Genomic DNA, 13,201 nt, shown 5'->3' with positions numbered 1-13,201 from the left:
AATAACAAGATAATCAATGGATATTGTTCTTCCAAGAATGGTTGTATGCACACCTGCAGCTACTCCCTTAGGAATTATAATAAAGTTATCAATGAGAGTTATCTCTTCTCCTCCTTCATTGACTCCCCAAAGTTTCAAAGATTTATAAATGCTTTCAGGCATAAGGCAAAATTCATACATAATATCACAGTAGGCATGAAGAGTTCGATCAACGATAACAATTTTAACAGCAGGATCCCATAATGAAAGTTCAGAGTTCACTAAAACTTGATCAAGACGGTTACGAATGTATCCATAATTTTCATTTAAGCGAGATGCACTTGTCTCAAGAGTATTTAATCTATTATGAATGCTGATAAGGGCTGAATCAAAATTATTAGCTGAATCATGTGATGCAACCAACTTCTTTATGGCATTAAAAGCTTGATCCCCATTGCAATGGAGGAAATCTCCTCCCACTAAAGTATCCAAAGCATATCTATAGCGAACCATAAGACCAAAATAAAAATTACTAAGGAGCAAACTTAGAGTCATTTGAGGTTCAGTTTCACGATAAGAAGTAAAAATTCTAGACCAAGCATCCTTAAAACTCTCCTCATCCCCTTGTTTAAAAGTGAAAACTAATTCTTCAGGCGAAGAAGTAACAGGTTCAGAGCTAGACATGGTAACAAAAGTAACTAAATATTTTTTTTTTGTATTTTTAATATTGAGTACAAGACAATAAAGCAAACTAGATAAAGTAAATGCAAGTAAACTAATTTTTTTGTGTTTTTGATATAGCAAACAAGACAATAAATAAAGTAAAGCTAGCAACTAATTTTTTTGTGTTTTGATATAAGTGCAGCAAACAAAGTAGTAAATAAAATAAAGCAAGACAAAAACAAAGTAAAGAGATTGAGAAGTGGAGACTCCCCTTGCAGCGTGTCTTGATCTCCCCGGCAACGGCGCCAGAAAATATGCTTGATGGCGTGTATTTCACACGTTCGTTGGGCAACCCCAAGAGGAAGGTAGGATGCGCACAGCAGCAAGTTTTCCCTCAGAAAGAAACCAAGGTTTATCGAACCAGGAGGAGCCAAGAAGCACGTTGAAGGTTGATGGCGGCGGGATGTAGTGCGGCGCAACACCGGAGATTCCGGCGCCAACGTGGAACCCGCACAACACAACCAAAGTACTTTGCCCCAACGAAACAGTGAGGTTGTCAATCTCACCGGCTTGCTGTAACAAAGGATTAACCGTATTGTGTGGAAGATGATTGTTTGCAGAGAAAACGAGTAAAACAAGTATTGCAGCAGATTTGTATTTCAAGTATTAAAAGAATGGACCGGGGTCCACAGTTCACTAGAGGTGTCTCTCCCATAAGATAAAAGCATGTTGGGTGAACAAATTACAGTCGGGCAATTGACAAATAGAGAGAGCATAACAATGCACATACATGACATGATAAGTATAGTGAGATTTAATTGGGCATTACGACAAAGTACATAGACCGCCATCCAACCGCATCTATGCCTAAAAAGTCCACCTTCGAGGTTATCATCCGAACCCCCTCCAGTATTAAGTTGCTAAACAACAGACAATTGCATTAAGTATGGTGCGTAATGTAATCAACAACTACATCCTCGGACATAGCGCCAATGTTTTATCCCTAGTGGCAACAACACAACACAACCTTAGAACTTTCTGTCACTCTCCCAGGTGTCAATGCAGGCATGAACCCACTATCGAGCATAAGTACTCCCTCTTGGAGTTAAAAGTAAAAACTTGGCCAGAGCCTCTACTAGAAACGGAGAGCATGCAAGATCATAAACAACACATGTATAATAACTTGATAATTAACATGACATAGTATTCTCTATCCATCGGATCCCGACAAACACAACATATAGAATTACGGATAGATGATCTTGATCATGTTAGGCAGCTCACAAGATCCAACAATGAAGCACAATGAGGAGAAGACAACCATCTAGCTACTGCTATGGACCCATAGTCCAGGGGTAGACTACTCACTCATCACTCCGGAGGCGACCATGGCGGTGTAGAGTCCTCCGGGAGATGATTCCCCTCTCCGGCAGGGTGCCGGAGGCGATCTCCTGGATCCCCCGAGATGGGATCGGCGGCGACGGCGTCTCAGTAAGGTTTTTCGTATCGTGGCTCTCGGTACTGGGGGTTTCGTCACGGAGGCTTTAAGTAGGCGGAAGGGCAAGTCAAGAGGCGGCACGGGGGGCCCACACCATAGGCCGGCGCAGCCAGGGGTGGGGCCGCGCCGCCCTAGGGTTTGGCCACCCCGTGGCCCCTCTTCGTCTCGTCTTCGGACTTCTGGAAGCTTCGTGGAAAAATAGGCCCCTGGGCTTTGATTTCGTCCAATTCCGAGAATATTTCCTTACTAGGATTTCGAAACCAAAAACAGCAGAAAACAAGAATCGGCACTTCGGCATCTTGTTAATAGGTTAGTTCCATAAAATGCACGAATATGACATAAAGTGTGCATAAAACATGTAGGTATCATCAATAATATGGCATAGAACATAAGAAATTATCGATATGTCGGAGACGTATCAACTGGGAACGGTTTTGTTGTGAGACATCGCCTGTAAGAAGCGGGTCGAGCATGCGTATGGTTACATTTGGGCAACCCCTGCAGGGTGTACATCTTATCGATAAGCCGTGTCCGCGGTTATGGACGACTTGGAATTGTATAGCTTGATCATAGAACAACTTACACTTTATACTTGTTGTTAATAATCTGCTAATAACTTGCGTAGTAATATAGCATTACTATAACGGCTACCTAATAAAACTTGTCCACCGTTGAGTGCCTTTTACATTGCCTCTTCGCAATTGTTGAAGGGGATATGTGTAATCGGCTGGGTTATGTTTGTGTAGTATTTATCTGTTACCTTATGCGCTCTCTTATCTTCTCTGATTAGACGGATGTTGTAGCGTGTCTCTATTGGTTATAGTTTTGCTGCCGCTAAACCTACCATATAGCCCCAGGCGATATATATATATACTCGCTCGGTGAGCATAGCCATTTCTAGTCTCGCTAAGTACGTGCCGGAGTTCGTTCCTTGGTACTTACTCTCGCCTTTTCCCCTTTCTCTTTTGCTTCCTCCCTTTTGTCGGCAACCGATGGCCCGACTTTGACAGGTACGAGATGACGATGTTAGTAAGGTTACCCTTCCGGCTTGGCCTGGGCAGGTTATGGACGCCACTGGTTATCTTCAGGACTCTTAGTCCAATTTGTATCTTGTCCGTACTCGGACGTACTCGATCTTCTGTATGATTTGGATCTTTGTATTGTATTTTTGTATCTTGACTCGTTGGAGTCGTTGTTGTAGTATATGTTCTTGTGGGCTCTATTGTAATCCTGTTGTAATGTTACCGCTCGTGTTAATTCCTCTGGCATCACGTGTGTGATTCGTCGCGCACGTCGTGTCGGAGGGCGTCTCTGAATCGATATCGTGCGGATTTCGGCGGGTTCGCTGGGATCCTCAGGATACCGGTTCCGGGGCGTCACAAGTTGGTATCAGATCCCAGGTTGACGGTACCCCACTAGTCCAGCCTGTAGGATAACCTTGCCAACGGACGTTGTTGTGTCTAGTATCAAAACTATTTTCTAAAATTCGTTGGATAGATCTGATTAGCTCTGATTTTTCTCCTTACCTATATTCTTTCTCCTCTTACCTTTGCGAGTTTTGAGTCTTCTCTCTTATCTGCTTCTCCGAGTCTTAGGTTCCGACGTGGGTTGGACGATCTATGCCTTCACCTATTAGGACCGATCTCTGAAGATTTCTGACAGAAGAACATCACCGGCGGTTACCTATGTCTGCTTCCGTTGACATCATCTTTGGTTCTGCGATCCTTTTTCAACTCTTGGTGCTTTGACCCCGTCGAATCTCCGCTAACGACGCTTGTCAAGATCGTTAATCTGTATTCCTGGAGTTGGTTGCACGATTCTCTTATTCATGTACAGAGTAATACTTTGAGTGCGGGATGGAGTCGCGACCATACCGACTACTCTTATTATTAGCTTTGTTACTTGAATGGGTGGATCAATGTGATTCTTACTCCTTCCATATTTGTGTACGGCGCCTGATCATCTGCGACCGAGGCTCTCGATAGAAGCACATCATCGGCAACGGAACTCCGACTTCTTGTTGGTGGTGTCGACCGTTCTACATGGAGCAACAATTCTTGTTAGTGGTGTCGAGAAGATCAACACTTCGCCACAAGAAGGTCCCACGTCGAAGATCAACGATGCGCCAGAAGATCCGGTAGTTCGCCTCTCTCCCCCTTAGGTTGACGTGGAATCTCGGGGCGAGATTCCTTGTTAGTGGTGTCGTTTGTAACGACCCGGAAAAAAAAACCCTAAATAGATTTTTTTTTCTCGTTGCTTGTTTTTCCGTGTCGTTCCAAGTTCACCATGGCATCTTGCATATTTTTAGCATCACAAAATTATTTTTATTAAAACATTATTTTGTTGCCAAAATTATTCCCTCTTTATCCCCAAACTAAAAAAAAATATATTTTCTGGTATTTTTGTGGTCCTAAAACTATTTTTAAAGTGGCTCTAAAGCAACCAGGAAATAAAAACTGAAAACTGTTTTATTAAATTAAAAAAAGGGGGGAGAAAGCCCCAGCCAACCGGCCATGCCTGCGAGGCCCAAGTTGGCCCAACCGGCGGCCCAAGGCCCCCCTGGCCGAAACCCTAGCTCCACCACCGGCTCCCTGGCATTTTTGCCTCTCCACCCCCCCGCCGCCGCTCCAGCCATTTTCCGAAAAACCCCCTCCTCCTTTTCTTTTTCCGTCGCGGTCCTTCCACCTCTCTCTGCTCCCAGCTCGACCCCGAGCATCTCTCCTCCCCGCACGCGACCCGACCCGACACCGTCTTCCCCTGCCTTGCTCGCGTCGACGCCTCGCCGTCCTCTTAGGCCACCGCAGCGGCGTGGTCCTCCACCTCGTCGCGGCTAGCTCCTCCGGCCGCGCCCCTTCCCCATCCTCTCAGCGCCACCGTCTGCCGCCGCATCCATCTCGCCAAGCACATCGCCGCGGCCTCCCGTGTCGCCTTCTTCTAGCGCGACACGCAACGCCTCCGGCCATCTCTGCGACCACCGGCGCCACCTCCCGTCGCCTCTGTTGCGCGCCGCCATGAGCCCCACGGGTACACGCCGCCAGGAACCGCGTCTGATGCATCCCGTCGACCCCGCCTCCTCCTCTTCGGCCCTGGCGTCCGCTCCTCCGCGCCCTTCTGCTCTGGCTCTGGCAGCTGCTGCGCAGCGCTCGCCGTCGCCCTCGCGCGCAGACGCCTCGTCACCACGGTCTCCTCGGCCGCTCCATGGTGCCTTCCGTGGCCAGGGATGGTGACCGGCAGTACGTGCTGTCCCCGTTTCAACTCCGATGGTCGTCTCCTCCTTCGTGTCTGCTCCTTGGCATGTACACAAGCTGTTTGTCCTATTGCCTGAAAATTGAATCACTTCTCACAGGAAATAAACCATCGCAGTATCTCTGCACTTTGCTATGCTGCTGCTACTGTTGAAGATGTGATGTTGTTGTGGTTTGGGGTGTGTTACCGCAGCGAGAGCTACTCGCGTGAAGATGCTACGAGTTCACTCCGGCCAGCGAACGCAAGGAACTCGTGGTGCCGCCAAGGTCTACTTCTTTCCGTGCCGCCAAGTTCGTCACTTCGTCTTCGATTGAAGCATCCCGATGCATCCCTAGAACCCCGGCGTGGATCCAAGTCCACCATTAGCAAACGAAGCTGAAATCAAAGACCACCGCCATCGAATCAAGTTCTCCTTCCTGGATCCGAAGATCGAGACCCCGGCTTCATCCTCTTCCTCTTCAATCCGGCGACCCTCTTTGTTTCGTGAGAACCAAACCCTAACCTATACCTATTTTATAAATGAGCCATCTACAACTTGTTGCATTCATCATATCAACATGTGTCGCATTGCATTGCATATCTTGTGGGTTCGGATAAATAGTGAATCACCTAAATAAATATGGGATTGTGCGGGACTACTTATCTCTTATCCCGGTTCCATTTAAATTTGTGTAGCGCACCCATGCCATGTCTTTGCCATGCTAATCCACATTTAATATGCGGGGTAGATAAACAACTCGAACCTAATAATTGTTTGTCGGAATTCCGATTCCGTTTAAATTGGATATAAGTTGCATTGTCGCATCATATCTGCCATGTCATGCATATCTCATCTTGATCATGCTGGATCTTCTATATCCGTAGTAGTAAAACTTGCATACGTTGTTTGTCCAGCATTTGCTTCTTCCCGGATAGGATCACGAAGTGGTGTTGTGAGATACGATGAGTTCTTCGACAAGTTCTTTTGCAGCTTTCCACAGGCGAGCCCTCTCTCTTCACCTATTTTACTCTCTCCCTCGCACTGCTATCCTTACGTTGCGATTCTTTATCGAGTCACGTGTCCTATTCCACTTGTTTACCATAATAATCCTATATGTATCATTCCTTACCCATAACCGTTGCTTGATGTTTGAGCCTTGCGAGTCGTAGGCGTGTTTTGGCTCTGTTGTTTATCTCGATCTGTTATCGGGATATGTTGGGTTGTTGGGAGGTTATCACATGCTATATCAGTTGTTGGAGATACTCATGCTTTACTTTAATGTTAACAACTAAAATTGTAAGCGAGAGGCATCCGTGAGCCCCTTTGCGAAAGCATCGGAACTTTGACTTGCTAATGTCCCCTAGGACCCGAGTTCGTGTTATCCGTTCCGAGATTGAGCGCTCTACCCATGCGTGGGGACGATTATTGGGACCCCCTCACCCATTACCTTTTCTCAAGTCGGTTGAAATGGGGGCCACAACCTTGGTTTTATTTGGCGCATGCATGTTTATATACTGTTGCCTTCGGGTGTTTACTTCCTGTTGCCTTCGGGTGGTTTATTACCGTATCGCACTCGCATAATGCTAGACGACTTATCTAGTGCTTGGCCGTTAGTGCCCGCCTAGACGCCTACGCAACCTCCGGGTCCGTCTCGGAGTACGGCCGAACTTCGTCACGGGTAGCTTAGTTGGGTGGCCCCCTAGACTTTCTTGTTGAACCGGGAACGGTTTTGTTGTGAGACATCGCCCGTAAGAAGCGGGTCGAGCATGCGTATGGTTACATTTGGGCAACCCCTGCAGGGTGTACATCTTATCGATAAGCCGTGTCCGCGGTTATGGACGACTTGGAATTGTATAGCTTGATCATAGAACAACTTACACTTTATACTTGTTGTTAATAATCTGCTAATAACTTGCGTAGTAATATAGCATTACTATAACAACTACCTAATAAAACTTGTCCACCGTTGAGTGCCTTTTACATTGCCTCTTCGCAATTGTTGAAGGGGATATGTGTAATCGGCTGGGTTATGTTTGTGTAGTATTTATCTGTTACCTTATGCGCTCTCTTATCTTCTCTGATTAGACGGATGTTGTAGCGTGTCTCTATTGGTTATAGTTTTTCTGCCGCTAAACCTACCATATAGCCCCAGGCGATATATATATATACTCGCTCGGTGAGCATAGCCATTTCTAGTCTCGCTAAGTACGTGCCGGACTTCGTTCCTTGGTACTTACTCTCGCCTTTTCCCCTTTCTCTTTTGCTTCCTCCCTTTTGTCGGCAACCAATGGCCCGACTTTGACAGGTACGAGATGACGACGTTAGTAAGGTTACCCTTCCGGCTTGGCCTGGGCAGGGTTATGGACGCCACTGGTTATCTTCAGGACTCTTAGTCCAATTTGTATCTTGTCCGTACTCGGACGTACTCGATCTTCTGTATGATTTGGATCTTTGTATTGTATTTTTGTATCTTGACTCGTTGGAGTCGTTGTTGTAATATACTCCCTCTGTTCCATTCTATAGTGCCTATAGTTTTTTGGCACGGAAATTAGCGCAAGAGTATTTTTTACACAAGACCCCTAGCTAAATGATTTGAGATCAACGTAAATTTTGGAAAATCCATATCTTCCTAACTTACCATAATAAATTTGGGAGCTGAACGATTTGGAAGCTGAACGGGGAGGGGGTAATTGAAAAAAAACTAAGCTACAACCTTATATTCTGAAACAAATGCCAAAAATCTATAGGCACTATAAAAAGGAACGGAGGGAGTATGTTCTTGTGGGCTCTATTGTAATCCTGTTGTAATGTTACCGCTCGTGTTAATTCCTCTGGCATCACGTGTGTGATTCGTCGCGCACGTCGTGTCGGAGGGCGTCTCCGAATCGATATCGTGCGGATTTCGGCGGGTTCGCTGGGATCCTCAGGATACCGGTTCCGGGGCGTCACATGGAAGGAGCGAAATGAGAGAGTTTTCAGCAACAAATCTTCCTTACCCTCCGTGATCATGCATAGAATTAGGGAAAAGGGCAAGGACTGGGTACTTGCCGGGGCAAAAGGTCTCGGGGAGCTTTTAGGCTGATCGGCTCTGTGGTGTTTCCCGGGGGTAGTTTCCCCCCCCCCCCCCTTGTTTCTCTTTTTCTTTTTGGCCTCGGCCATCACCATGTTTTCTCCTACTATATCAATATAAGGCAAAAGCTTTTTTGCCCATTTCAACAAAAAAATAAAAATAAAAATAACTAAGTTATTACAGACCAGAATATTGTCTAGAGCAGAACAATGTTAATCCATTAGCCCTAGTGCCTTCTTGTGTTCCCTGGTGGAACTCTTGGTAGCATTAAGCACGACACTATTAATAGCATCCTTGGCCTTGTGAGCAACACATGGCAGGTAACAGGAGGCCATGTTATTCTGAGATGTGAAGCTTTCACTTTTGTTTCTGGGATATAGAAATCCCATGATAGTTTTACCTGCTAGTAGCCTAGTTCAAGTGTAGTTCTTTCCATGCACAATTGGGCAAGGTATCACTGACATGTAACTTATCTTTCTGGAAATATTATTGCACTAGTGAAATCCAGAAACCTCATGTTTGCTGTGCATACCTGGTAGTCCAGGCACACAAGATATCACACACAGTAATTAGTTAAGATATAGTATTTTGAAAGTTTTATGAAATTAACCTGCTAGAGAAAATATTTTATTGGTCTAAAAAAATCATATGTTTCCTGATCATGCACTCGAGAACGTTTAGGCATTTTATGCTAGTGAGAAATATCATGTTGGACGTATGAAATAGAAGCACTAAAAACACAGAGCACTGCCAGCAACAGAATAAGGGAGAATTAATCTAGCAGGCATACAAAATGAAGAGATAGAACTAATATATACATATATATGAACTATTACCAATTTAAAAAGGCTATTGAAGGTAATTGCTGGCTACAGCTATTGACACAATAGCACATAATGCAGAAAGAGCAGTATACTTAATGGATGAACTATTACCATATTAGTGGATCTTCTCCTTTGAAGACATGCTTTTCTTCCTCACATTTAACTGCAGATCTGACTCTTTGCCAACTGTATCATAGCATGCTCCTACCAAGAGTGGAACGATGAAACAAAATGGCACATCCAGCCACACTAAAATCTCTTCAAGGACATTAATGGTCATTCATATGATCAGTTCTCCACATCTATTACTTTGGTTTTCGAAGCCAACCAAATAGTAGTCATTATCTTGCAACCTAGAGACAACGAACGGAGCCAAAACTTTAAGTTAAATTCCTGATCAAGATAACAGATTAAGTTTTGCCTCTCCGTGGCCTAACAGCACAGCCTGGTCTCTGCCTCATTCTAACTGGTGTCAGGATACATGTCGTGTTGGTTATATATATATTTTTTTGAGTTTTTCAGGAGTTGGTAGTCTAAATGGGCCAAAGGGCCAAATCCAATACATTCCATACTCACATGTATACTGGGACCTGCTAGGCAGACTTTGCTCTTCTGGAAACCCGGCCCAATACATATTGCTCTGAGAATTGAGATACCATATGATAGCTGCTTATGGTTAACTGAACTTGCAGCAATTTTCACAGAAAGAAGCGAACCGAATTGATAGTTTAGTTACCAAGAAAGGAGTGCCGTCCTTTCTGAAAATTATCCAAGAATTGCTCAAATGTACTTTACCAATTTTTGAAGTACTCCCTCCGTCACATAAAAATTATCTTAGATTTATTTAAATTTAAATGTACTACGTATTACATATTACTAGATAGTATCTAGATACATCTAAATGTAGATAAATCTAAGACATCTTTTGTAGGATATGGGATGGAGGAAGTAGAAAACATCCATGTGAGGTTTCAACCTTGATCAGCATGATGCAGTGGCAAAATGTATTTCGGCGTACGATGAGCTAGTTTTTTTTCCGCGTAGAACGAGGAGCTAGGCAGCTAGCTTAGAGTATCTCCAGCCGCGTCCCCCAAATCGTCCCCAAACCGCGCCGGATTGAGCGTTTGGGGGACGTGTTTCGTTCGTGCCGCGTTTGGGGGACGTCGCTCCCCCGTCGCGTCCCCCAAACAAAATTTCGCAAATTTTAAACTTAACTAGATTCGATTAGATTCGTCCAAACTTACATAGATTCGAACGAAATTTGACTAACTTTAAAACTAAACCTAATCTAGAACCACTTGCGGCGGCCGGAGGCGTCGTAGTACTCGCTGGAAGTTGTACATCTCGTCGGTGACGACCTCCCCGCTTGACGCGCTCGTCGACGGGCTCGTCCACGGGCTCGTCCTTCACCAAGCCGCTTGGTCTGCCGTCGCCGTCGTCGGTGAGGTCCACCAGCGGCTTGCCGGAGTCGCGGATGGACATGGTGATCGCCGCGTCCAGGTCGCCCCTCCAGGCGTCCTTGTCGTCCATGGACGCCAAGAACGCCGCCCGCAGCCCGCAGCCCTGGGCAGTCCTCGGGGTCGTCGCTGGCCGGCGATGAGCCGCTGCCGCCGCTCGTACTCCGCCGGCGGCCGCCGCCTGCGACGCTTCCTCCGGCTCCTCCTTCACCTCCGGCTTCGGGATGAGGAGGGCGCCGCCGCGCCTCCCTTGCTGCCGCCGGCTGCCGCCGCCGCCACGCCTCGTGTTGACGGGCGTCGCCGGCTCCTCCTTCACCTCCCGTTTGGGAACGGTGTACGGCGCCGATCGGTAAGACGAGGACGGCGTCGATCGCGCCGGTCCCGAGGAAGAAGAGTGCGAGGAGGACGAGTACGTCGTCCTCCTCGGCTGCCATTGAGGAGACGGCGGCGGCGACGACGACATCTCCAGCCTTGGAGCGCCGTTGCGGATGCCGCGGATGACGTTGTCGAGGGTGCGCCCCGGAACGCCCCAGAACAGGGCGCGGCCGTCCTTGTTCCAGCTATTGGGGCCGCCGACGAGGTTGTCGGTGCTGCGCATCTGTTATCACCAGAATTTGACCAAGTCAGAGGTGGGCCGCGATCAAGATGGACTTGAAGAATATACATGGAAGAAATACGGGAATCGGCCTTTTATACCAAGTTGGGCTTAATTGCCCGTGTATCTGTAACATATTAGATCGCATCGTAGTTTAGAAGTTAGAATCTTACTCGTGCACGGTTTGGTGCACGCCCACATTAGAAAGTCCGCTGGACTATAAATATGTATCTAGGGTTTATGGAATAAACAACAACCAACGTTCAACCACAAACAAATCTCGGCGCATCGCCAACCCCTTCGTCTCGAGGGTTTCTACCGGTAAGCATCATGCTGCCTAGATCGCATCTTGCGATCTAGGCAGCACAAGCCTGCCCACGTTGTTCATGCGTTGCTCGTACTGAAGCCTTTTTTGATGGCGAGCAACGTAGTTATCTTAGACATGTTAGGGTTAGCATTGTTCTTCATATTACATGCTGTTGACTGCCAAAACCCACCGGCGGGCAGCGGCCTTGTCAACACTGTAGAGCCGGGGGGAGCCTAGAGCTGCGGCTGGCTGAGACCCCTCCGAGCGACGGCCCGCAATGCTCTTCTGGTCACACGCGGCGTTGCGAAGTGCAGGGGCGTGCCACCCGACCTATACCTGGTCGGGAAGGTGATGAGATTGCCTCGCTTAGTTTCCTGCAGGGCATACATGTAAACGTTAAATACGAGCCTCGATCGGCTCTCGGGTTATCCCGTGAATCGGCTCAAAGAGCCGATCCACCCGTGATCCGTACGGGGTGTACGAATACTTGGTGGTCCTGCTTGATCAAGATGAAGCTAATGAGATCTACGACGATTTAGGGTTTTCACCACATAATCGGATCATCCTACTCCAGGTTGGGCCAGATGGCCACGCACGGTGCTCGTAAGCCGATCCTAAACAAGGCCAAAAAACCAACATGAAGTTGATCCTAGGAACATCCCGTTTAGGACTTGCGAACGCCACCCTACGTGCCACGGGATCCTCCCCCCTTTGTAAGGCCAAACTATTGCAGATATTAAACTAATCCTTGTAGAACAAGGAGCAATCGTAACGGATCAGATCTACTAAATAATGATCAAGCGGGGTGCCGCCCCCACACCTGAGATAGGCGTGAGGACGGCTAGATATGCAAGGGTTGCACTACGTAAGCATGCTTATACGAAGAACAATGCTAACCCTAACACATCTAATGATAACTACGTTGCTCGCCATCAAAAGCGCTTCAGTACGAGCAACGCATGAACAACGTGGGGCTTGTGCTGCCTAGATCGCAAGATGCGATCTAGGCAGCATGTCGCTTACCCGATAGAAACCCTCGAGACGAAGGAGTTGGCGATGCGCCGAGATTGGTTTGTTTTTGGGGTTGAACGTGAGTTGTTGTTTATTCCATAAACCCTAGGTACATATTTATAGTCCAGGGGACTTTCTAATGAGGGCGTGCACTAAACCGTGCACGACCAAGATTCTATCTCTTAACTAAAATACGATCTAATATATTACAGATACACGGGCAATTAAGCCCAACTTGGTATAAAAGGCCGATCCACATATTTCTTCTATATATTTCTTCACATCCATCTTTGATCGCGGCCCACCTCTGACTTGGTCAAATTCCGGTGATAACACATGCCCCCCTGGTTTTGGTAATGATAATTTCAAAAACCACTCTGTTTTTTTCCTCAGAGGGGTCGTGTCACAGCAGAGCGGAACTGTCGCAGCATGCCTCATCATGACGACTTGCCTTCCCAACTTCTCTGCACGATTTGACAGTTTTGGCACCATGTCCTCGAGAACTGCTCGGAAATTAAAAACCCCCACTTCCTTTTATTTAGCCGCAACGAACAGTTCTCTTCTTTACCCC

The sequence above is a fragment of the Lolium rigidum genome, chromosome 5, assembly GCF_022539505.1.
Source record: "Lolium rigidum isolate FL_2022 chromosome 5, APGP_CSIRO_Lrig_0.1, whole genome shotgun sequence".
NCBI classification, from domain to species: domain Eukaryota; kingdom Viridiplantae; phylum Streptophyta; class Magnoliopsida; order Poales; family Poaceae; genus Lolium; species Lolium rigidum.
This window is presented reverse-complemented; position numbering follows the sequence as displayed.